The sequence below is a fragment of the Centroberyx gerrardi genome, chromosome 9 (genome assembly GCF_048128805.1).
Source record: "Centroberyx gerrardi isolate f3 chromosome 9, fCenGer3.hap1.cur.20231027, whole genome shotgun sequence".
In the NCBI taxonomy this organism is placed as follows: Eukaryota; Metazoa; Chordata; class Actinopteri; order Beryciformes; family Berycidae; genus Centroberyx; species Centroberyx gerrardi.
The window spans coordinates 16,865,655-16,891,439 of NC_136005.1; the positions used below are offsets into that span (position 1 = coordinate 16,865,655).

The 25,785-nt window shown below is 44.7% G+C and overlaps 1 protein-coding gene across 1 annotated transcript in view; it reads left to right on the forward strand.

The window, feature by feature from the left end:
• Positions 1 to 25,785, forward strand: part of scfd2 (sec1 family domain containing 2) — a 79,667-nt gene that overhangs the window by 38,420 nt on the left and 15,462 nt on the right. The window lies entirely within an intron of this gene.

Sequence of the window (25,785 nt, forward strand, 5' to 3'; positions counted from 1 at the left end):
CCTCCCATAGTAATAGCGTCTTTAGCCTTGAGCCTGTACACACACCGTCTCCTCCCCAGCCACACACTTCATAATTAGAGCTACTTTTAGTTTCGGCCTGCTCCTTACCTTAGCACACACCCTGAAATAATACACCGCACAATGTTAGGGTTTTCATCTCATATCACACGTAGAGTCATATAGTATATATAGGGTTGGTTAGTCTCGCCCTCTTTCACTCTATGTAAAGCAGTTAATAAAGATTGTTGATTCCCCCCCCCTTGGTCTCTTTCACTCTCACTCTCTCTCTCCCTCTCTCTCTCTCTCTCTCTCTCTCACTCTTTCTTATTATGTCTCTCTCTCTTCCTGTTCTACTTGGCAAAGTATGGAGCTTGGAGGCGAGGGGCCTCTTGGCAGGCACAAGCCCAGAGATGTGGCTCATGTTAAAAACCTGACTCTCTGTTATAAACACTTCATTGGAAATTACCCTGTCATGGTGCGCCAGGTGTGTCTTAGAAAGAAAAACAATGTGTGTGTGCGTGTGTGTTCACATGCGCGCGTGTGTTAGCTTCACGTGTGCCCATTTGCAGGAATGCAAAAGTGTGTGCACATTTATCTTAATTTTGTGTGTGTGTGTGTGTGCGCGCATGCTCATGCAAGTGTGTCTGTGTGAAAAGTAAGAGAAGTAGAGTTTTTATGGCAGCCGATGAATTGCTTGGCGGGGGTAACATGAGGCGGGAGGCCGTCTTTGTCTGCATCCAGAGCAAAACATCGATTGTGACATTCTCCCCAATTAAAGGACTCAAATGGAAACCAGACGTTGAGTGAAACCTGGTCGCCATGAGAACAATGTTTTTACAAATTCTTCTTTTCTATTCCCCTTGGCTACAGTAAGCAGCCAGCGCTCAGCTAACACACAGTGTGCAGCTACACACACACACACACACACGCAAACACAACACATACACAAACAGTGTGCACACACAGAAACACAAATACACACGTGCAAGAAAGCATCCACCCAGAAACAAATAGATGAAATAAAAGAAGCAGTGAGTGCAGAACAACAAGCAGGAGAGAGCAGGGTAATGCGAGGCCAGCAGTCCAACTCACACCCCGACCCTCCTAACTACCTCCTTCTGGGAACTAAATTAAAGAGCATCTCCGGAAAAGCATGATGTTAGAGCTAAAGTCTTTCTCATACACACGCACATGCACACACACACACACATTGTTCTTAACAACACAAACAGCTGGTGTGTGTGTCAGGTAGAGAGTGTGGTGAAGAGGCTGTTTTCCAGCAAGAGTAAGCGGCAAGACATCTTTTGTTGCGTAATCTGTTAAATATCCACCTCATCATCAGTGAATTGTCTTACAGGACGAGAGGAGAGAGAACTGCCAAGACAGTCTGGTCAAAATGTCTATTTTATTAAGTGTCAAGTGTCTGGGTTCACGTCAGAGAGAAGTGTTTGGTGTCTGCATGTCTGTGTGTTTGCATTTGTGTGAGTGTGTGTGTGAAGCGAACATGACTGAGTGGTGATTCCATACTATATGTCTGTGTATTATTGTCTCTATGGTATGGGTTTGATTAAAGGGAGAAACAGTGTTTGTCCAAGAAAATGGCTCCGCTTATTGCAGGCTAGGAAATGAGCTCTTAAAACCAAACGCTCCACAGCCGACACCACATGTGGAAAGAGTGGGATTGGTCGCGGGCAACGCTGCGGAGAGGAGACGGACACCGTGATTGGATAAGGAACTCATTGTTCTTCTGAAACCTAGAGTGTGATTGGCTGCTGCCAGACAGTCTGTGGTATACACAGGCGGTGTGTGTGATGTGTGCAGGTTGTAAATAGCTCCAGGCAGTTACTGTTAATCCCTTGTTCAGTTGTGGCAGAAACTACACTGATGTTGGTGAGAGAGATAAAGAGAAAGAGAGAGACTGTTTGGGGTCTCCTCGGGCTGGAAAGGGAACAAAGTAGGCCAGTTTAGTTCAATGAGCCATACTTTAACGTGTGACTGTGGAGTTGACATTGTGGGATGCCAGCTTCCTATGGTTATATTACACAGGATTCTCATCAGTTCAACCTGTTGAGGGAACAAAGGCAATACGCAGACAGACAAACAGCTCCACATAAGCACTCCCTCCATGGCGTTCCTCAGACTGCTTTATGGATTTTCATGTTTCCTGTCGGCCCCGGCGGACCTGGGTTTTCTTTGGTGCAGAGTCAAACCTCCTACCTCTCCTCTCTCATTTTCTTTTCTCTCCTCTCATCACTGGGGCAGGTTGGACCAGAGACAGAGAGCAGGCCAACCCAAATGTTCCTAACTCCTCTGTCCTCACCCTGGGAGGTAGCTAGGGATCATAGTTTGTCCGTAGTTTGTCTTTTTTTGTCAGTGAGAGAGTATGTGTGCGTGTGTGTGTGTGTGTGTGTGTGTGTGTGTGTGTGTGTGTGTGTGTGTGTGTGTGTGTGTGTGTGTGTGTGTGTGTGTGTGTGTGTGTGTGTGTGCGTGTGTGTGTGTGAAATCCCAGTCCCCAGATGGTGATGATAATGATTTACTGGAAGCCGTGACAGGCAAAGGGAAGATGGTTGCAAAATAACTTTTAGAGCAAGACGAGAATTTAACTGGACTTGCAATCGTTTCATGTCATGTTCCTCTCTCTCTCTCTCTCAGACACACATTGGGTTTGTTATTCCTCCTGTCGGTGGGGTGTGTGCGGGGCAGGGAAGAGGGGAGCAGTGGGAGAGTCGGACCTCCCCAACGCGGCTGTTTGGGTTGGCACAGCAACATGGGCCAGTCGTGGGACATGAAAGGGATCACACATACTCTGGCCACCAACTCTCAGGCTGCCTACTTTTTTTAACATTTCTGCGCTTTGTTTTTCATTCTCCATTTCCTTTTCCATTTCCACATCTCTCTCTGACTCTCTCTCTCTTTACCTCCCTCCTTTTCTCCCTCCTTCCCCCTCTATCAGGCCCTAAAGCAGCGAGCTGGTTGCAGAAGGAAGTGAAGCATAAGTTGAGCTAATGATCGCGCCTGATTAAGAATATTTCCCTTGTTGCACTGTGTTTATGAAATTAGTCTCAATTATTTTTAATTGGTAGTGTTTCTTTACTTCCTCCTCTGCGACACACACACACACACACACACACAGACACACACACACATGCATGCTCTGAAGACCTTAGACCCCGCTGAGAGGTGAACAGAGGAGCCAGTGGCATTGCTCTCTCTGTATTTCAGTTCATCAGATAACATGATGACATAGAGCTCAGGCTTTAATTAGCAGAAACTCATCAGCTCCTCACTGCAGGGCTAGACAGGACTGGTTAACAGGCAAGGCCACACACAGAGTCGCACACAGCCCCCCCCCCCCCCCCCCCCCCCCACACACACACACACACACACACCCCACCCCGTCTCCTCCCAAGTCAGCAGTCGACACAGTGGTTGAGTCTCAGTCTACTTTACTCGCCTCCTTGTTTCCTTGTATCCTTCCCACATCCACACTTTCTTCTCCACTGGGTTGTAGTGACTAGGACACAAGGGGCAGACCTCAGAAATTTGCCCAGTAGCTGCTGTCTTCCTCTAGTCCGCTGTAAAAACAGGTTGAACCTTTGACCTATGGATAGCACACTGTAAAAGTTCTTATCCCGCATCTACCTTGCGTTTATTACTTATTAGAATTGCAGCAGCCTCAAAAGCCTACTATTCCTCCTCTAATGTTGTAAAGCAGAAGTGGGTGAGTATATTGTTACACAAACTTAATTTCTCTCTATCAGATGGCTGTCGGATCATTCTGATCAGCGTCTGACTACTGAAGAGGGAACAAAATCAAACAGTTTCTCTCTGGGGCAGAGCTGTAAAAAGCAGCTATTATGGTTTTTTAAGGACGGCTGAATTTTGGTCCTTTTGGGGGGACTTTTATTGAACAATGAAATAATACATTTTCATTCCATATTGGCAAATAAACAGTCAGTTTATAACACTAAGATTTGTTTTATTTTAAATCATAATATACCATCACATAAACAATGTAATAGTAGAAAATGACATCTGGGCTGCTCTGTTTGCCCTTTTGCCACGGCGACCCTGACCCGGATAAGCGGCTAAAAAATGGATGGGTGGATGGATAAACAAAGTAACAATCAGAGACATTATTCTACTGCTTCAGGCTGTGTGCTCGAAAACCGCTCTATTTCTCTCTATTTTTCTCGCCAGGGCTGCAACAAATCACCTACAGTGGCCCATTGGGGACAGTAATCACATTCACACGTGAATCTGTGACAACTCATTGAAAAAAATGTAATCAGCGTACAATTCAAAAGCGGGTACCCCTAATTATCGGAGGGATTTTTTGCCCCCTATTTTTAATCTCACAGGCATTTTTGCCCTGAGCCCCCATTAATTTCTGACTCTTGTGTCATGCACTGTATGCAATAAACATTGGGTCACGCAGGAGTAAACCCTCAACTGTCGATCTGGCGCAGTCAGGAGTAACCCTGCTGACGGGTGGATTTCACAGAGCTGGCCCAATGTGTAGTTTACACCTCTGTTTTCTTTATGGAGTGTGTTAACGCTCAGCGGAGAATTCCTCTGCTGCTTATTTATGACAGGAAATGCACATCATAAAAGGCTCGTAAGTACTTATAACTCCAATGGGAATTGGGCTCGGAGGATGAAAAAGGACACTATCACAATCCTACACACACACACACACACGCTCACAAAAGCAAAACCAGAAATACATACACACACATACAGGCAGGCTCCAGTGGGACTCTTACTGAGACAGTGGCCCCTGGCCCCTGCACACGCATCAGTGCAGGCCGGGGTCAGCCTGTCACCCTCCGACAGAGGGTCAGTGGAGGGGTCCAGACAACCCACTCTACCCCCTTCGCCTCGCTCCTCTTCTGCCCTGGACACCCCTCGGCTCATGTGGGAGGAGGTCCCGCTCTATCTGCGCTACATTCATAACTCTCTGCTTTATAGTCGGCGCTACGCAGCATTCATACTGCACAGAGAGACAGAGAGAAGGATTTAAAGAGAGCCCCAATAGAAACAAGAGTGCCAATAGCAACAAATGTCTTTGTGAGTTTGTGTGTATGTTAAGTATGTGTGTGTTAGTCGCTGTATGTGTTTTCTATAGCCAGATGGCCAATAGTAACAAATCTCTTTGCTGGAGAAATATTCATCTGTAAGTGTGTAAGTGTAGTAGAGTGTAGTGTGTGTGTGTCTGTGTGTGTGTTTGTTTGTGTGTGTGTGCATGCAGTTTACCAGAGCCACTTGGTTTTACGGTATATCTGCGTTTTATCTGTGGGTGCGGAAGGACTTGTTTACATTTAGGATTCCAGTCAGCAGTGAAAGATGACCTGTCCTAATGTACCCGCTTTCCTCCCCAAACTGTCCCTTCGCTCTCTCTCTCCACCCCCCATGCAACTTCCTCCTTTTTTTGAATCTGAAGAACTCTCTAACCTACTTTCGCCTCATTCTCCTCTCTGGACGTCCGACTCTAACCTTTGCGGTATCGCTTATTGATCGTCTCTTGCGCTAGATGTGGTTTTGACGTATCAATTCACTTGTCGGTTATTAATTCTGAGGCCTGGAGTGAAAGAATGTAGCTCAATGCTGTGTTTGGCTTTTATCTTATCAAAAACAACTGCGACAGAGCGGTGGTTCCTGTGTTCGCGGGCTGCAGGGAGGCAGACGGAGGGACTAATCTAGCGGTCCTGGAGATGAAACATGCTCATTCAGCTCTAAAGGTTCTCCTGCTCCGGTTCTGAGTTCTCCTGGGCGGAGCGTTCCTCCGCGGCCTCGACACCAGATGGAAGCTCTCCCGGCGCTCTGAGCTGGCCGGGTCATTTCCTGTCAGGAGGCCTGGTGTTAATCAAGGCCTGAGCCAGCGGGAACGCCCCCCCTACTCCCCTACCTCCACCTCCTCCTCTTTTACTGCCCCTCTCCTCTTCCAACCCCGTCATCCAGCAGAGAGGCGAAGAAATACACATTTTTCTTTCCTCCCTCATTTTCCCCCCCTTAGATTTCTACTCTTTTGTCCTCCATGATACCCTATCATACCCCCCTTTGTTTAGTAGATGTTATACTCAACTCTGAGCGTCTTTAGGTGCTCATAAGTCATGAGGAGGTAATGGTCTCTGTTATCCTCATGTCCCTGTGGAGAGCCTCAGGCCCAGCCCAATAGATAGAAGGACATAGTGAGGAATGAAGAGAAGAAGAATGAGTTTTTCTTTACATGCGACCTGGTGTCTGGTCCACTTTCTGCTCTGTCTGTCTGTCTGTGTCTTCAGCGTTGCGGTGGACACAGTTAGAGACAGACTTATCTCCTGGCTTATCTCCTAGCTCCTCCCTCTCAGCTGACCTCAAGACTGACCAGACACAGACACACAAACTGAGGGGGGCTGTGAGAGGAGGAATGTTCAGACTCTGTCCCTCCTGCCCCGTACTTCTTCTATCTTCTTACTTAAGCACTTAATGGTCTACGTGCCTTGTCTGCAGTGTTCAATGTCGAAACATCGCCTCAGCTGTGGCTTCAGTGGGAACATTTACATGCACCGAGAATCCTGTTCCTAACCTGGATGCTCATGTAACCTGGTTTTAGGTCGACACATGTAAACGTCATAACCCAGTTAGAAGCTCACACTCCGATTATGAGAAATCCAGTTAAGATACCTGGCTTACTCTGATATAAAGCGGGTTACTGTGGCATGCAAACATCATACTCCCTTGACTTTTGGTTTTCACTGTCTGCGCAAACTCAGACTTGCTATTGGGATCATTTCTTTCCCCTGTATTAGAAGTAACCCACTATTGCTCAGCTGTTGCTGTTTGTTTATTCATAGCAAGAGGGAGACTCAATCCCAGGCTATCAAAGGTTCATGTAAACAGCCTTGAAGAAGACTGTAACCAGAGTGAGGCCAATAACCAGGTTACTCAGTGCGTGGGGACGTAGCCAGAGTCTTCTCCATTCATGTCCTGCTGTGTTGAGTAACCTCAGGGGGTTTGATAAAGTATAGACTGTTGCGTAAGATGGTCACTATCATTTAGATCCTGCTATCAAAAAAATCCCCTCCCCTTCTACATTTTCTCTCTGCCTCTCCGTCATTCCATCTTATCTTCTCTCAGTCTTGTCTGCATCTTGGTCCTCTCCGGTTGTCTGTCCGTCTCCCTCTCCCTCTCCCTCTCCCTCTCCCTCTCCCTCTCCCTCTCACATACACACACAAGGCTAGCCCTGTCCTTTGATGCTGACAGCTGCTTGCCGTCTGCACTGTGTCGACGAGCTCAGCTCTATCGCGTCCGGCTCGGCCCGGTTTCTGTCCAGGTGGATGGCTCTCTCTGTCTGAACAGAGATGGGTGGGAGAGATGGAGGTGTGGATGAATTGGTGCTAGTAACGTTGTCTCTGCTGCTATGCTTTACAGGCTGAGACCCAATTTAGAGAGGAGGACTGTCACTGCCCTTATCTCTGCCATCCACATAGTGTGTGCGTGCGTGTGTGTGTGTGTGTATGCATGCATGGTGATAATGAGTGTCTGCAACGAGGATTGTTGCAGTGAGGCCAGTGTAAACTCAGCCCCCGGAAAATAAACACATTAGAACACACACACATACACACACACACCTCCCCTATAACTGGCGCCCCTAGCCCTAAGGGCAGAGTACAACCCCCCCCCCACCCCCACCCCCAACCCCCCGTGTATACAGCTCCCTGTACACTAGGTCCTCCTCTACCCTCCCTGACCCAGAACACACAAACTACATGAAAACACTCACTAATTCTGGCCCTGTTTTAATTTCCCCCTCCATACTGTAGTGATAGCAAATCCTAAGAATATCCACTGGAGGGGATGTGTTATTGCCTGGTGGGATATATGGTTTTAATTTTCTGCTTTTCCTGTTCTGTCCTCCATACCTCCCGCCCCTCTTGGACTCTCTCCTCACATATTGCCGCTGGAAGTGTTCATAGTGCCTGAGTAACACATCTCATCACTGCTCAGTGGTACACAGCGTCGGAGCGTCAACCGCTCGCCTTTGATCAAGCACTCACTCATCACCGAGTGTTGACAAAGTGACACTAGTCCTCTGATGGCTGATCCAAATGTTGGAAAAGGATTATATAAAAATCACATTGAGAAATAAGGATGAGACACAACACAACCTGTTGAATTATGAATGGAGTCTTTTAAATAGTCATGTAACCAGAATATGTAAGTGTTCACAGAATGTTATTGCATGCTGAAGTGCTAGTAGACACACTAATGTGCATTTTATAGCATTAAGCCGGCTGGTCTAGCCTCCACACTGTCTGCACACACACACACACACAAGCACACACACACACAAGCACGCACACACACAAAACATCTGTCTCTCAGGTGGGACTCTCTGGTAGGCCTCCTTGCATCACTGCTCCAGTCAAGAGGCTGAACACACACTAAACTTCAACAGTTGCCTCACACTTTCTCCCACGCTTACTGTCTTGCTCCCCACTGTCGATCGGCGGCAGCACTTGAACTTGATCTGAATAATTCTAAAACTAGCAAGCTTTGTAGTCCAAATGTTTTCGGTGGTGATATACTGTTCTGCTGCTCCTGAAGCGGCTTGACCTGTCCGTGACAGCCCTCTGTTGCTCTGCCACAGTGTTGTGTGGGAGTGGATTAGCCCGTTGTGTGTTTTGAATGACAGGATTAGAAAGTTTGTGTGTTTCTATAGGCCCGATGTGTACGAAGAGTGTGCGTGTTTATAAGTCGAGGCGTGTTATTTGTGTTATTCTAACCCCTTTCTATAAGCGAATACATCTCTACAGCAGAGATTATTGTAGTTTATTACGGTACCCTCTCAGCCCTCAGGCATGGAACATGGCACGCATGCATGTGCGCACACACACACACACACACACACACACATTTCAATTATTAAAAGCCTCATAGACACTGTATGAAATGAACACTGACGAATCTGTCTTCATGTCAGTTTTCATGTCCTCTCCTCCTGTGTGAAGGGGTACGACAATAGACTGTGTGGTCATAAATGATGTAGATATTTAACAGATTATGCACCATTTGTGTGTGTGTGAGTGAAAGACAAACAGAGAGATAGAGAGAAATGAGAAGTGCCTTGTGAAGTTTCGTCTTGTGTTTCCTTAACCCATGGGTGGGGTCAACATATTGAGGTCAGAAATAATAAGTGGTATGTCTGCTAGCGGTCACCGTAGCAATGGCCTCATCCACCCTGTAATCCACTTTGATGTGGACCTCAACCCCACCAGGATGTGATGTTTGTGTAGGATGCCTGCCTGGATGGGTAAGTATATATGCGCGTATGATTGTGTTTGCTTGTGGGTATCTTTCTGCATGTGTGTGTGTGTGTGTGTATGTGTGTGTGTGCGTTTGTGCATGCGTCCGTGCTTGTGTGATGTCGTCCAGCTCAGGGGACTGAAACAGGAAGTAGAGTGGCGATTAGGAGGATCTGACATTACCAAGAAGAGCTTCCTGTGATAGGGGGCTTCCTCTGTGTCTGTGGGACTCAGCACCTTATCTCGCCTTCCCTCTATCTGGCAATGACTACCTCCTCTTACAGTCCTACAGATGCTTCGCTCCCTCCTCTGACTCACTGTTGCCCGAGCATACGGACTGTGTATGCATGCTAGACATATTTACTCTAGCTTAGGGTTACCACAGTTTGTATTTTTTCCACAGATTTTGTGTTCTTGGTGTGTGCCTTTGTGTCTCTGCATGCCTCTATGCGTGTTTGGTTCCCATGATGCCCCTCACAGCCTCTGGGATCATCAGAAGGGTGAAGCCCTTTCACCTCACATGGGACCTCTTCTCATCCCTCCACAGCCTCAACCCCCTCCTCGCTAACAGACTGCATAACAACAATACAACCCCTCCCTCCTGCTATAGCTGCTGCTGCCTCCTTTTGAGCGCACTGTAGATCATCAGAAAGTCGTTCCACTTCTAAGACCAGTTGTCAGCGGGAAGACGGTGACATTCCCTTTCTGCTACTGAGCTTTCCGCTTGGTGCTACAATGTACTCGTAGAACTGGGAGTATAGTTAGTGATGTAGGCTTTGTCCCTTTTCCTCTGTTCTCTGTAGCTGCAGTCTGCCGTTGTGAGCAACACTTCATCACTCTCCTGTGTGGAGAAGATGTGAGTCATCCCACAGCAGATTAAAGTGTGTCTGAATGACTGGATGAAAAGTGAGTCATGGTAAAGATTGTGTGTGCGTGTGTGTGTGCACGTGTGTGTGTATGTGTGTGTGTGCGTCTGAAATACAAAGAGGAAAGAATGAAGTACATTATCCCTTAAGTGTGCTGCAGTATATGAGCAATACATTGTCATCTGCTCCGGCTTTGCTGTGGAACTTGGTGCTTTTAGGGAGAGAGAGAGAAAAAAAAAACGAAACGCTCTGGATTAATCAATCAATCACTGTGTGTGTGCGTGATCTTCGCTTCGCCTCAACATGTGGCTTCAATCTCTGCTTTCTGTTTGGTCCCACCCCTCTCTACCCTGCACAGAGACTTATGACCATTGAAGACTGTCTTCATGGCTGAAAACAAGTCATTTCGTACTGGATTTCACACAGCATTTGTCCTTCTTTGTTTTATGCCACTACGGTTCATATTTTGAATATCTATATGCCGTAGAGATCTGATTTTATGAGATATTGTTCTATAGGAAAGATATGATTGCAAGAGCGTACAGATTCAAATGCGTCTGTGTGTATATGTGCTTGTGGTGTATTGACTGATGAGCCGGTAAACAGAGCGGGCATCTCAGATATCAGTAGAGTTTATTGCATGCTCCGGGCTCAGATCTGGCAGGTCTGAATTGTTTATTTGGCTTTCAGGTATCAAATGAAACCCACAAGTCTCTCTCACAATCACATGTGCGTTCACTCTGTCTGACATCGCAGTAATGGCTTTGTAGAATCAATAAACACTCATGCATGAACTTGCTCACACAAATACACACTCATCGTCACACACACAAAGAATGATCTAATCTTTCTTTTATGCTTTCCCACATACGCTCATATTTTCTCTCTCTTCTCTTATTCCATCGCTCTCTGTCTTTCTCCCCTCTCTCTCTCTCTCTCTCTCTCTCTCTCTCTCTCTCTCTCTCGCTCTCTCTCTCCTTCACACACACACACACAAACACATACAAGACGACTGCGTTCCCAAGCTTTGTCCCAGGTCAGTGTGGTTTCAGAGATCAGACACAAGCAAACATTCTCCTGTCCACCCCTCGGTCCCCTCAACTGTCCCGCGTAATTCAGACCAGCAGCACCCAGGGACCACCAGAGGGGAGAGGCTATCCAACCACCCCTACAGCATGTCACCCCCCCCCTATCACACACACACACACACACACACACACACACACACCACCACCACCACCACCACCACCCTCCTCATTCCATCCCTGCAGCCATTATCAGAGGATCTGAACAGCCTCAACATTATCTATCTCTGTCTCCCAAGAGAGCAGCCAGCCACATATCACAGTTATCATTCAACACACACACACACACTCTCTCTCACTCTTCACACACACTCACTCTTACTCTTACTCTCCCAGACGTGAGCATGTGTGCTCACACACACACACACACACACACACACACAGTATAGAGAGATCAAAGGTTAATCATGTCTTTTCATCAGTTACGCCACCCTCCTCTCTATCTGTCCTCCTCCTGTCTAATGGATGTGTTTATATGTGTGCGTGTGCGCGCGAGTGCATGTCTGTGTGTGTGTGTGTGTGTGTGTGTGTGTGTGTGTGTGTGTGTAAGCATACATGTATCTGCGGTTGTGGGAGCTTGTCTGTCCTCACTAGTGGCGCTAGTGAACGTTTTGGAAGCACTTTTTCTTGCACACAGTAAATAAACAATCCTCTCCTCTCGCTTTCTTTGTCTTTCCTTCTTTTTCTCTTCTTTCTCCCCCTCATCATCTCCAGGACGTTTTTTTTTTTCTCTGAAACCAAATCGCTCTGTTTACTTTACGTGATTTAATGGAAACAGAGTGTTTCTGTTGTAGATGTACAATTGACCATTAATTTGATATACGCTCCAATAAAGTCTGCATGCAAAAGAGCCTCCAATAATTTAATAAGCATGTGAGAGGTTTAGGTGGATTGTTTAAGGCTCTGCAAGTGAACTGAAATCAAAATCCTGTTCTTTGTTTTCGGAGTAGTTTTGTTCGAGTTGAGAGAGAAAGAGCAAGCAGGAACGGGACATTTCAGATTCTAAGCCCCCCTGCTTGAACCCCCAAACCCAGCTGAAACAGGAAGTGCTTATTCATTCAGGAGGTGTACATTTACAGAACGCCCTCTGCACGCTCAAATGGAGCTTTTTGAAATAGGTCAGGGGCACAAAATGGGCTGTGAAGTGCTAAAGGGTTCTGCGAAAATGTAAGCTAGTGTGTGGTGTTCAAGGCCCATATGCTTAAAGTATAAGACTAAGAGGGCTGATCTGAGACCTGTTTTTCTCTTGTCGAAATTTATGTCATCCAGTAGCTGACCTGTGGACGAGAGAGGTCCTCCTATTCTCACAAACTATATGAACACGGGCCCAAAGGTTGTGTTGAGGGTCCAGGTGAAAAGCATCTAAATCCTCTCCATTCTTTAATCTTCGTCACTCTTACTTATCGCTTGTTTATTGTCTTGTTATCTCTCTGAACTTCTCTCACCACAGTAGTTCACAAACCTTCGTCCTCATCTCAATTCATAAGTTGATATTAAGAGATTTTCCTCTGAGAGTGTGTTTAGCACTTCAGGCAGTATGCTTGTAAAACAAATTTGAATAAATTATGCATTATCTGGGAAGGAGTTCAGAGTATGTATACAAGTATATTAAAATTTCCATTTTAGGCATTTAGTTCTTATCAAGAGACTTATATGGCTTAATTATTAAGGAGTCTAACCTTTCATTTTATTTTATTATTAAAGATTGAAGCTCAGTATAAAGATCAACTGCATTTTTATCCCACAGATACAGCAGCCATTTGTTTATGTAATCATGGGCGTCTGTGCTGTCCAGTGTCCATTCCATGTTTCTTGCACAAACCACAAGGGGTTCCACCCACATTTGTTGTATGGCTGGTCCTCAGTGTGTCTGGGTGATTTTCACTGGGTGATCAAGCAGCCTTGGAAGAAGAAATGATATTCCAGCATGTCTTACAACACCCTTGCTCCGTATTTCATTAATGATGACCCCAGTAATGAGGTTGGCCTGGGGCTTTGCTTCTCCTCCAGCTCTTCATTAGCATGGTGCTGTGGGTTGGAGCAGCCGGGCGACTCTCAGGGCTGCGATGCACATTATCATGCTTCCTGCTGGGTGGGAATGGACATTTACCATCAGGCTACCAAGCACTTTCACCCACTGACAACAACTGACACAACTGACATGCACGTATAGCACTTTTGATATCTCTCAAAATTGTAATTCACAATGTTTGAATTATGTTTTGTAATTCAAACAGTGTATCTCTTCCATTGCAGTTAGTTTGGCATATTATGGTATATACTGTATGTGCTATGTGTTTGGATATACAAAAAATCACCATTCACTGTCCAAATTCTTTATTTGTTGTCACATAATTTACATGACAAAATGTTTAAAATGATAGATTTAATGTATGTCAAGCAAACTGCAAATTAAAAAACAATGTTACAGAATGAAATGTAACTATATGCAGAGGGCCAGACCCTCTCAGATGGACGCAATGGGAAGATGAATACCTTACAGTGCAGTAAGTAACTCACTAAATTTTTAGAGTGATTTCTATTTCTCTTCTTCATGAGTTTTTTATTATTCTTCTGCATCTGGCAGAGGGAGCGTCTCATCCCTGAGTCGTCATTTTTGTGGCGAGCTGGTGGAGCCAGGAGAGCGTTCTTCTTCCCCACTCTCCATGTCATGAAGGACAAAATACTTCTTCCTCTATTTCTTTGTTCCTGAAGCTGCTTCCAGTCTAACTGACCTGTCACTGGCTGCTCTTCAGTTGTGCCTCAGTTATACACAGCAAAACACCTGATCTTGTAACTACTTAGTATATTAAGTATATGCAATATGTTATAGAAATGGACACATTAAGTCCTTATACTTGAATTTATTCAGTTTTAGTTGTTCAATAGAAACATAATATAAAACAGTTTATTGTCTGTACAGTTAGCGTACATAAGAAACATTTGGTGTCAAATTATGAGCCAGTATAAAAACGTGGCATTCGGATTTTGATACAACTATCCAACATGTTATTTTTCCAAGCATTCATATTTACCTTTTCTTTATTTTCACAGGGTGGGGTGCTGTAGTTATGTCTTAGTGTCTCCCTCAAATGTGTACCTGTGTCCAGTGTGACAATCTGCTATTATGTGCTATTGCAAAGCAGGTCAAGCAGCCTCGCCAGTTTACAGGTCACAGTTTCTGTGTGAGCCACAGCACCTCCCACCCGTGGTTTGAAAAATGATCCATTTTAATGATCCTACATGTCTGACCCAGGCATTGGACCAGTGTAAATTGTTCCTCTATTGATTTTGAAAGAAAATGTGCAAAAGGCAGGTACAGTAAAAGAGAAAATGAGGTTGAAGCCATCACTGTGTGTCACTATACTTTAAATGTAACTGGAATTCTTTCTGGCTATTGGCATTTGTAAAGCAGAACAAAGCCTCCCACTGCCTGTGAAATGATATGAGCCTTATCAGCTTGTTCGGTTGATTAGAGCAGCAACTGTGTTAACCACAAAGGTGCAATAGCCAAAATCCTCCTTATTTTAATCAAATATATCTGTCTATTTGTTGCGCGTTTCATCCATTTCAGCGTATATTACAGTTATTTATACTGATGTGCTTACTATGTGCGTACATATGGTTTAGTTTTTAAACTGCATAAATATGAAACATACTTTAGCTCCACAGAAAGCTTTCTATCCTAAGCACTGTCAAAGTTGTTGGGGCTCATCCAATATGTGAAGAGCTTCAAAACACAACATTTTCTTTTGTGTGTGTGTGTGTTGGTACTTAACCGTTCTTTTTTTCTCTCTCTCTACACGAGGAATACCTAACAGTGAAGAGAAGTATAGAGTAAAAATAGAAAGGAAAATGCATAAGGAGTGGAGGGGGAGAGAAAGTGAGGTTTAGTATTGGTCTCTCACATCTGGGCCACAACCCCCCTGTTGTATCTGAGACAGAGAAGTTGGACACAGTAACAAATGACGCGGATCTCCCACAGGAGAGAGAGAGAGAAAACAGCTCAGTCGTGGCAACAGTGTTTTGGAGTGGGATCTGTGTGTGTGTGTGTGCGTGTGTGTGTGTGTGTGTGTGTGTGTGTGAGAGAGAGAGAGAGAGAGGCCAGGGGGGTCCGGAGCTGGCTGGTCGGCAGTGTAACAGTGCACCCTAGTGATCGTGTTGAGAACTGCATTAGAGGAGATTCTCAAGATTGTATAGAAACCAAAAGGAACAGGCTCAAGATTAGATCAGATCCCTTTTCTGTGATGAAGGTATTTCTCTGAACACATTTATCTGAATGTTTCCAAGTAAGAAAGTGTGATTTTTCCCTTGTCTTCAGAACACCAGGATCGGTAGCAACTGCACCACTTCTCATACTGGAAAGGGCCTGAGGACAGACTCTTTTTTTTTTTTTCTAATTGAAAAAAGAAGCCTGTCACAAAGGCCAGATGCTCTTGCCAAGTGCAATATGTTAGCGCTTACACAATATTTTCTCAAGAGTTGTTTTTGAGCCGTGGATTTCTTGGTTCAATAGGTAGTAATACAGCAGAAACTCCGGCAGACAATGAAGTTGTCCGTCCAACTGTTGCTATAGGCTTCAGACAACCTTACATTACCCTGGGCCTTCACTTACACTGAGAGATACATGCACAGCGGTCAGAGGGCCCCAACAGCCCAGACTTTAGGCGACATTCCTAAGGGTGCCTTTGAAGTTCTGTGGTATTTCTGCACTATCTGATACTAAAACACGTGGACTTACACTGCTGCGGAATAATAACAGCTGTACGATACAATAGAGATACATTACATACATACATTATCTTCAGTTTAACATTTTCCTTGTATTTGTGTATGTACAACCTGTGTGCGTCTTTACGTGTCTGACCGTGCACATGTGTTTATGCGTTCTCGTGCATTAGTGCGGCGTGTAACTCTAGCCCAGTGTGTTGCTCTCAGGAGCACCACAGATGTTTCTCCTTGGAAAACAAACAGAACAGAGGCCATTTTCTCCGGGACAGGGGGACTGTCAAAATAAGAGCGGCCCCCCCTGGACCCCTCCTCCTGCAGCGACATGCTGCTTCATAGGCAGCGTGGAGAAATGCTTTCTCTGTTTCACACACTTCCCTGCACTCAGTGCAAGTTTGTTGAAAGATGTTTTCAGCTGGGTTTGGATATGTTCTACCTACTTTTGCTTAATATATGTGGGAGTTGTTTGTGTGTTTGTCTGTGTTTACTTGTGTGTGTTTATGTACGTGTGTGCTTACGTGCGTCTGGCCCTTCCATTACTTCTGCGGGACCTGGGTGGCTTGGAGGGGCTTGAGGGTGATGACTCTTCAGACTGTGAGAGATTTAGACTCCTGAGAGGGAGGGAGGGATTGGAGAAAACATGGTGGGAGAGCAGAACAACCCCTCCGCCCTTTCCTCCTCCTGCCTTCCTCCTCCTTTTCTCCCCATGATTAATGTCTTGCTCCCCACAGTGTATGGCTGCGCTCCACAGGGCCTTGCAGGGCCCAGGGCCCCAGGTGAAGACCTCAGGGAGGCAGGAATGGAGAAAACGAGAAACAAGTGAAGGAAGAGAGATAGAGAGCGGGAGAAAGTGCTGGCCCGTTTGCTCTCTTGCACGCTATAAGCCTAACATTTGTCTTTTGCTTTTATAATGTTGATAACATGGGTTACTTTAACCTGACAGATGCATCAGTCTCGTACATAAAAATGTGGGATGAACATAAGGCAAGAAATGAAAGCCAGAGCACATACTGGCACAGAGAGACAGGCAATTTGTATTGGCGCTGATAGTAAGAGATGAATGAGACAGAGCGAGAGGAGGGGGGGAGAAAACAAGCTGTTTGAGCTGTGAAATCGAAGAGGATCAAAGTGTCAGTGTATCATAAATAAGCAGAGTCCTGGTCCCTCCCTGTGGATAGGTGGAGCGGACGTTGTATTTCTCAGCTTCTAGCAGCAGTGCGACAGCGCTGTGAGCATCAGGAACACACCGTGCAGCCAACTCTCTCTTAGCTGAGTGTGTGTGTGTGTGTGTGTGTGTGTGTGTTTGCGAGCACATGCAGCTGTGTGTTGATTTTTGTTAACACCCTCTATACTTTAGAGGAGGCAATGCCGGTACACTTACTCATGAAAACTGGGGAGATGATCCATCCAACCCCTATTGGCCAGTACGTTTTCCCAGAATTCTTTGTGTGTGTGTGTGTGCGTGTGCGTGTGCGTGTGCGTGTGCGTGTGCGTGTGCGTGTGTGTGAGAGTTTGATCGAGAGAGAGAGTCAGAGGCTAGCAGTGCTAGATGAGCTTGTTTCCTCTGGGCCACATGTGCTCTGTGGTGCCGAGCAGCTCAGAGTGCAGCAGTAATGAGAAGCCCAGGTGCAGATCTTACCCGCAGGGAGGAAGTCCTTGTTTACTCATATTTAACCTTGTTTTTGACCTCCGATTCCTATAGGCTATTTGACCCCATAGACATTGTGCCATTGAAGTCAAATTGGTTTAGAAACTGTTTAGATACTCAACTGGTTTTTGCCATGTTGACTTTGATATTATAGGCTTACAGCATAACAACATTGTAAACCAGGTATTCAAAATAAATTTTTAAGCCCATGTCAGACTCTCAAAATGAAATATGGGTGAGTTGACAGGGCCCACAGAAAACACAATTTCACTCCATTAAAGCACAGTACACAAAATATAGCTGCACCATCATGATGCACTGCACTTTTTTATGATGATAATGGTGATGGTTAGTAATAGTACTAGTAGTAGTAGTATTTAAGTAACATAATTTATTACATCTGGTAAGAAATACATGTAAGGAATGTTCATTTTTTATATGTGTATACAGATGAACATCATGTTAAAGAGAATAAAAAAGAAAAGAAGAAAAGAAAGAAAAATAGAAAAGTAAAAAAAAGAAAAGAAAAATACATAAAAAGTAAAGACATGGTTAAAAAAAACATACATGTTGCAGTTTTGCTTAGGAGTTATGAAATTGTATCAGTAAATGTATCAGTGATTCATGAATATTTGGTTCTTATTATTGTTTACAGGTCTTAGAGAAAAGAAACAGATTTGATAAAATAATTCATATCAATCATGAAAACAGGTTCTGCACCTTTTCTCTCAAAGCAGCATTTGATCCCATGATGTCATAGGTGGCATTAGAATGTTCAAGATCGTTTAAGTTCGTTTGTATTTATATTATATTTATATTATATTATATTGTGTTTATATTCGTAAGTATTGTTGAGATTTCTCTGTGGTTGTGTCAGTATGCATTTAATCAATCTGATTTCAACTCTATCCCATGAGAAGCCACTGTACAAAGGCATGAGGAATTGACTTGGCTGGGCATGTCATCTCCCACATTAACGTGTCCAATCAGAATGAATGTAGTTTGTGTGGACATTGATCAGTTTGGGCAGATAAGACAGGGCCTTTGAAACAGTGTCACTTGCTGCCTTTAACCAGCAGGGGGCTCTTGTTCTCAGTGGAAAAAACATTTTTTAATGCTCTCAGAGGAATACCCACTACCCTTATAAAAGTTTGGCCCATTATGGTCATAAACATTTACACTGTTTGAGACCGTCAGAGGATTTACTGTATAGGTCAACAGTCCTCCAGCTATACTAGGCATTATCCATTCAACTGTATTCTGTCTGGAAAACTAAACTCCCACCTATGCTGCACTTTAGTTAACTTTGCACACTGTCGCTATTGTCCTTTAGGGGGCAGAATAACCCTACTTTTGCTAATGGAGTCTCTCTCCTGTGCAAGTTTGCCAAAAGTACTGGATGGCCCAATGCCTTTGTATAGAAAAGGAGCTGGTTAACTCAGCATGATTCTCCCATGGTATGGCTGTACACTGTAACCTGTATAGACGAGTTGTCTCGTCTCACAGCAGAGTCCCACAGTCAAGGGCTTTGCTAGTGGTAAGAGGTGCTCAAATGATGCCAACTCCTGCTGGGAGATTAGGAATGGAAACACTGTGACTGCTTTTCCCTGTGGAATGGCCTGATGTCCGCAGCCGGTGACGCCGGGCCTCAGGAATGGTCTTGAATTGAGGAGTGATGAAAACTGTCCCCTACTGGTCAGGACACACACAGACACACACATTCACTCGTGTTCCAATGTGCACACACTTTCATCGCGCATGTGCACACATCCACAGCATACTTTGCCCTATTAAAAAACACTCTTTCTCAGTGCTGGGCAGGCACATACACACATTCAGTCATCGCAGCGCTAATGACATTCTTTTACACGCATACGCACACGATTGCGTAGCAACGTAACCCTCCAGGTTCAGCTGGGTTTAGTGACATACATGCTGAAAGGAGATAGACGTTTTTGCTGAATGCCAGGTCATTTACTTTGTTTTTGTTCATGCATCTTCACAGTATGCATAAACAAAAGGATGCATATGTTGAGGTTATAGGTAGATTCAAATGCTGTGCTAAAAAAAAATCCTTTCTACCTCTTTCTGTCCCTTTTTTTATTTATTTTTTTTGCAGTTTTCTCTTACATGATCATTCTAGTGTCACATGAGTGTTGATAGGGCTCTGTGGCTCTTACCAGTGGTTGCTTGTATTGTTGGTGATCCAGGAATTGAAGCTTATTCTACTGTTACACTCATTGTAAGTTGTCTGGGTAATGGCGTCAGCTAAATTGTCAAAAATTACATTGTAAATATCTGACCTTACTTAAAATTAGTTTTCATTTCTTCAATCTGAACTCTTGAATTCTGCACAGACAAGGTCGCATTCAGCGGCGCCACTGGATTCTTTCATACTTCCGTCTATTACCTTTTTTCTCCCTTGCATAACATTTCCATGGCCGGCCTGTTGCAAGATAAAATAACTTTGGCCTCTAAACTTTACTCAAGTCCCTCTGAATCTGCACTATTAATTAAAGGACTCTCACATTCACAAAGCAGGAAGAGACACTTTTGGAAATTCAAAACATGGCAGACGCGACACGGCAGACCATGCATGGGTGTGTATGCACATGCACACACACACATATGAATACACACACACACGCGGAGATCCTGATATTGTATAAGCTTTATATGTTCATTCAGTGCCAGTGGCCTTCTCAGCCTTTGTGAGGGTATTGGGTTGCCATGTCAACTAGGTTCTCAGCCATAGAAAAGACAAGCACCTTGTGACACACTTTGTGAATTCTCATACTCAAAGTACCCAAGAGCACATACTGTATATAGTTTTACTAAAGGCATCTAGCACAGGAATCTGCATGTTGACTGTCAACATCAAGAGCATCATATTCTGTCAGTTTACACACATATCAGTGAACGCTTCCTGCGCTACATTCATATACACGGCCTGTATATGTGCATTCAGTCGATCCACGTAAGAATATACTGTCCTAAACGTGCCCAAGCATCTATTTTTTAGAGTTCCATTGGGATGTGGTTATGTAACTGCTGGGAAATTTATGAGACAGGAGAGCTGACATACTGTATATCCAGTCAACCACACAGTGTACAGCGGAACTGCTGTGGAAGAGGGGGTTCGTTTTTAACATCCCGGCAACGTAATACACACTCGTACACACACACCCCCCTTCACCCCACCCCCCACCCACCCCCCCCAGCCCCCTCTCTTTGTCCCATGTGAGGGAGAGGACTCGTGTTGCATTGCGTGCAGAGTTGTAATTTTGTCTTTGTCTGGAGTCAATGGCATTCTCTGCGCCTTGCCAGTTTTCACTGATGTATCTTGAAACACTGTAACCACCGAGATTATGATACACACTCTCATTCACACACGGGGCTTTTACACAATCACCCACATATACACACACTCACAAACACACAGCGCTGTAATTATGAGGGATCAAAGTGAAATTCAGTGAGTCTGGTAGTCCAGCTAATGGTAGACGACAGCGAGGTGAAACACTAATCATGAGGAACGATATCAAAGAGTGAACTCGGGGTTAGCATAAGGAGACAGGTTTCACTCGCGACCGAAAAAGGAACGTTCTTGTCTCTATGCAGTAATTACTGCAGTCATGAATAAACCGCTGTTTGTGTGTCTGATAGAATCAAAGTATTTGAAATGAAAGAGAGGGAAAATATTGACTCCTTTGTGACTAACATTTTTTTATTCGAATAGAAATAGCATCCTCGTCAGGCGCTGTGTGAAAGCACTGTCGCCATGGCAAAGCAGCTGAAGGTTAGTTTGCCTCATTCACACAACTTTTTTAAGGTTCTCTAGTCTTAAGTGAAACGTGAAATCTTCTGAAAGACTTGTGTCCTTCATCTACATCTGCCCAGGTGTCCCTCACATCCAAAGTTTTGGATTTGGTGTGTGTGCGCACAAACGAGTGTGTGTGTGTGTGTGTGAAGTGGCAGAGGCTGTTAGATTAAGTTGCTCTACAGCCTAATCTACTCCAAAGACCTTAACTCAGACAGGGAAATTATGGCTGTCGCTCTCTAATTGAGCAGATCATTACCCTGTGATTTACACCACTGTCTCCACATTTATCTCTCTTTTTCTTTTTTTTGTCTGCATACACACACACACACACACACACACGTGTACAACCCCCTTCTCTCTGATCTCTTTATAGCTACATTCGCTCGTACCCTCACCCTTGTTACTCATACGTTCTCCCTTTGGCGGCTGCAAGGTGTTTCCCCCTCAGTGGGTGAGTCCTGCACGCCTGCTGTTTGATCTCCTCATGCCTGACAGCAGAACATCTGACGGACGGATCTTGTTGCCAGGCCAGTCTGTGGCCTACATGCTCATCCACTAACATGACCACTCAGCTGCAGGGATAGGGAGACAGAATGTGACAGAATGAGACAATGTTTAACATGCAGATTTAGTTCTGTTATCTCTGCTCTCATGCTGCCAGTGGCTTGCTCGAACCATGAAAAGCATTCTCTCTTTCTATCTGCGGTCTGCTTGAGACCACACCCACATCCAGCATGTGATTTGATCTCATCCACAGCCGAATGACACACAGGCTCAGACTGAAGCTCAGGCTACTGGCACTCTGTGTCTGTAGTGTGTGTGTGTGTGTGTGTGTGTGTGTGTTCTTCTCGCTTTACATTTCCTCTTGTCTCCATTCTCAGACGAAACCCACTCCTACATCCACACTCGGCCCCACACTAAGTGTTGATGTGTTCCAGGGGGCACAGGGAGGTTACGTAACACTGAGGGAGGTTTGAATTTAAAATGACTGTTAGGGGGGCTGAGGTTGTGTGTGTGTGCGTGTGTGTGTGTGTGTGTGTGTGTGTGTGTGTGTGTGTGGAAGTCAGTAGAAGAAGCATTGTTCCGCACATCCCAGAGAGCCTGTGATCCAGCCCAGATTAACAGGTCTTGTGTTCTCTGTCAAGTGGGCCACTCCAGGGAGGATTAAGGCTTAACACCGGAATCCAGCCAACTACAGGCCCAACTTTTTGTCTTAAGGAAGTCATTAGGTTCTTATTAATGGCCTAATGGGACAATTGTTCATTCAACCCTGCCACATCTCAACAATGACCAACAGAAACAAAAGCATAGACAATGTGTGTATGGGCTATTGTTCTCAGACACTCATCATGTGCCAAGTTATTTGTATAAACTTGCCTCACAAAATGGTAAATGCTTAATAATTTCATCTTCATAGTTTGCATAGTACTGAATGTAAAGGTTCATACTTAGCAGAGCATCAGAGTGAGACCAGTTGAGCTACGTTGCTTCCCTATTAATCACATTATTGCAACAATTTGGCCTGCATTAGCTACTGTCATCTGGTCTGGTTGACCTTCAGGTCTGTCATAAGGCAGAGCAACTCTGCTCTGGTTATCTGGGAGAGAGGTTTTTGTCAAAAACAAATGAGAATTCACTTCGTGATTTGATAGTTTTAAACTCTTCAGTACTGATGAATAGCAAATCAAAATCTGCTGTACAGAGGATGTGAATGGAGCTGCCTGATATAGCCTACTTCATTATGTTTCTTTACATTTCTCTAATTGATACAGTGCAGTAAAACATTCTATTGCCAATATTAATTTCACACACAATATATCTATAGAGAAGATATTCATTACTGTATGTGAAGCAGTGACCAAAATATTGGTGCCACTGAATTATCTGTTGCCACCAGTGAAAAATGTTCTAATCTTCATTCTAATCTATGATTTATTCTTATCAAAATCCATGTCAGGCTTATGTATGACTTACAATGAATTGTTTTTTATGTTTCCATTCACCCATTTCACAGGTTTTGCTCTTAAGACTAAATAGAATTGTTATATGCATTTTAGCTTCTTATGATCCTGTATATTTATGCACCTTCCAGAAGACACATTTCTCGTTTTTAGAGCGGATGGGAACTTGTCCTCCTGACCTGCAGATCACATCGTTGTCATGGAGACTGCTGGCATGATGCTAGGTTGCAAGGACATGACAAGCATCTCTGCTCTGAAAATCGACCTCTTCCTTCTCTCCTCACTCTTCTGAGGACAGGAATGGGATACAGTAGCAGAGAGAGTTCCCACCCAGCATTCCACACAGGATTACTGGGGCTAATTTAAACTCTGATTATTCCCCCTCTGTAAAGATCAATGCTTCTCTCTCTCTCTCTCTCTCTCTCTCTCTCTCTCTCTCTCTCTCTCTCTCTCTCTCTCTCTCTCTCTCTCTCTCTCTCTCTGTCTCTTTGTCTCTCTCTCTCCCTCTCTCTCTCCCTCTCCAAATCACGCACCCCCCATTCCTCTTTCTAGCACCAAAATAGAATTTTTGATCAGGTTACAAAGTAAGCCTGGATATTTATAAGCAGTCTCCCTGTCTACATTCCAGTGATAAGCACGAAGCAATTCATCTTGATTGTGGGGTGAGGTCTAAGTAGCTGTTGCAGTGTTTTTCGGGGTTGTTGAGGAAACGGACTGTTTCTCCAATTTAATGTTCCTCGTGTTCCTTAGAAGAGACCATAATATTTCCTGTAAGCAGAGCATTGTGGTGGTGGTAATGGACAGGAATGCTTATTGTTGCTTCCACATTTCGTTTGATTTTGACTGCTGTAGCAGAGAGAAGGAAGCTAAGACACATATTGTTTCCCTGTGTTTTCAGGCTTTCTTGTTCTGTTTTCAAAGCTAAAAATGGACGTTCAGTTGTCATGTGATGCTACATGCTAGAGCCAATATATTTTTCATAATGATAGTGGATGGCATCCAGGGTTCTTATGCAGTATGACCCCAATCGGCTACATTAAAAGACAGACAGAATAAAAAGATAGTACTGTACTTTGTAGTAGTGCAGGCTGTAATGACAAATCGCCTCGAACAATACTAACCGATGATTAGAAAATCATTTTAGCCCTATACAGCAATGTTAATACAAAGGTGGACACATATATGCTAGAACTGTCACGATGTCGTTGGCTGGATATTCTTGTAATTATGAAGCTTGCTGTGAGTTTCGTCCTTGCACAGGTCTTGACTGACAGCATTAAGTCTTTAACTTGTCTTTGATTGCATCACTTCTCCTTCTGCAAGTGTTTTTTATTTGAATCCCTATCCAGCTCCACTCATTAGTGATACATTCCTCGTTGGTTCTCTGGTTGGTTAGTTCCATCTTTTAACGTCACAGATTACGTGCACACCCCTCTCCACCAGGACTTCCCAGGTAGCTAATGCTCACCTCCGGCTCCGTTAGACATCGTTAAGAAACCTCTCAATCAACCGTTTCCTGCCTGACCTCTCATTGATCGCCGTAACAGAACCAATTACATTCTCTCTCTCTCTCTCCTCTCTCTCTCTCTCTCTCTCTCTCTCTCTCTCTCTCTCTCTCTCTCTCTCTCTCCCTCTCCCTCTCCCTTCCTGTTGCGAAGGGTGACAGGATTCAATCTGTAGTGGTGCTGCGGACTGAGTCAGGCTCACATATTACCCTTTAATTTTATAAGTGAGCTGGCAGCTGTTAAAGAGAGTCGTTTTGGGAAGTCAGCCTTTTATTAATGCGTGTTTTTCACAGCAGCAAAAAACATTTGTGCGCACACAGGCAAAGCTGTTAGAACAACATGTACACATTAGTCACTTCCCATCATGTGCATTATCTACTAGACAGTAGATACAATCATATGAAGACAGGTAAATATACAGGAAGACACTTAGTCATGTGCATTATTGCAAGAGAGTTCAGTATGTACGTATTTTTGAACACACGCGAATACAGCCAACATATCTATGTGAAAGACATCAGTGTGTGCGCTCTGCATGCTCTGTACTGTCGTCGTGTCGCGTGAGACGGAGCCCAGACTGAGGTGTTCCGCCTCACAGCCAGGCTGGATGTTCCCAGACCGGCACCTGGTCCCGCTCCTGCTCCGGCTCTGTGGTACCACGATCAACATCTAAACCACAGATCGCCTCCGGGCCTGCAACCAGCTGCCTGCCGTTGCCCCAGACCGAGCCTTAAGGCCTGCACTGTATGCTTTGGCAACAAGTCAACCAGCTCTCTCACGCTACACACACACACACACACACTCAAACAGCGTTACGTCTCTCTTCCTACCTAGCCCCAGCCTTGATTCTCCTCATGGTACACCCCCACCATACACACTCCT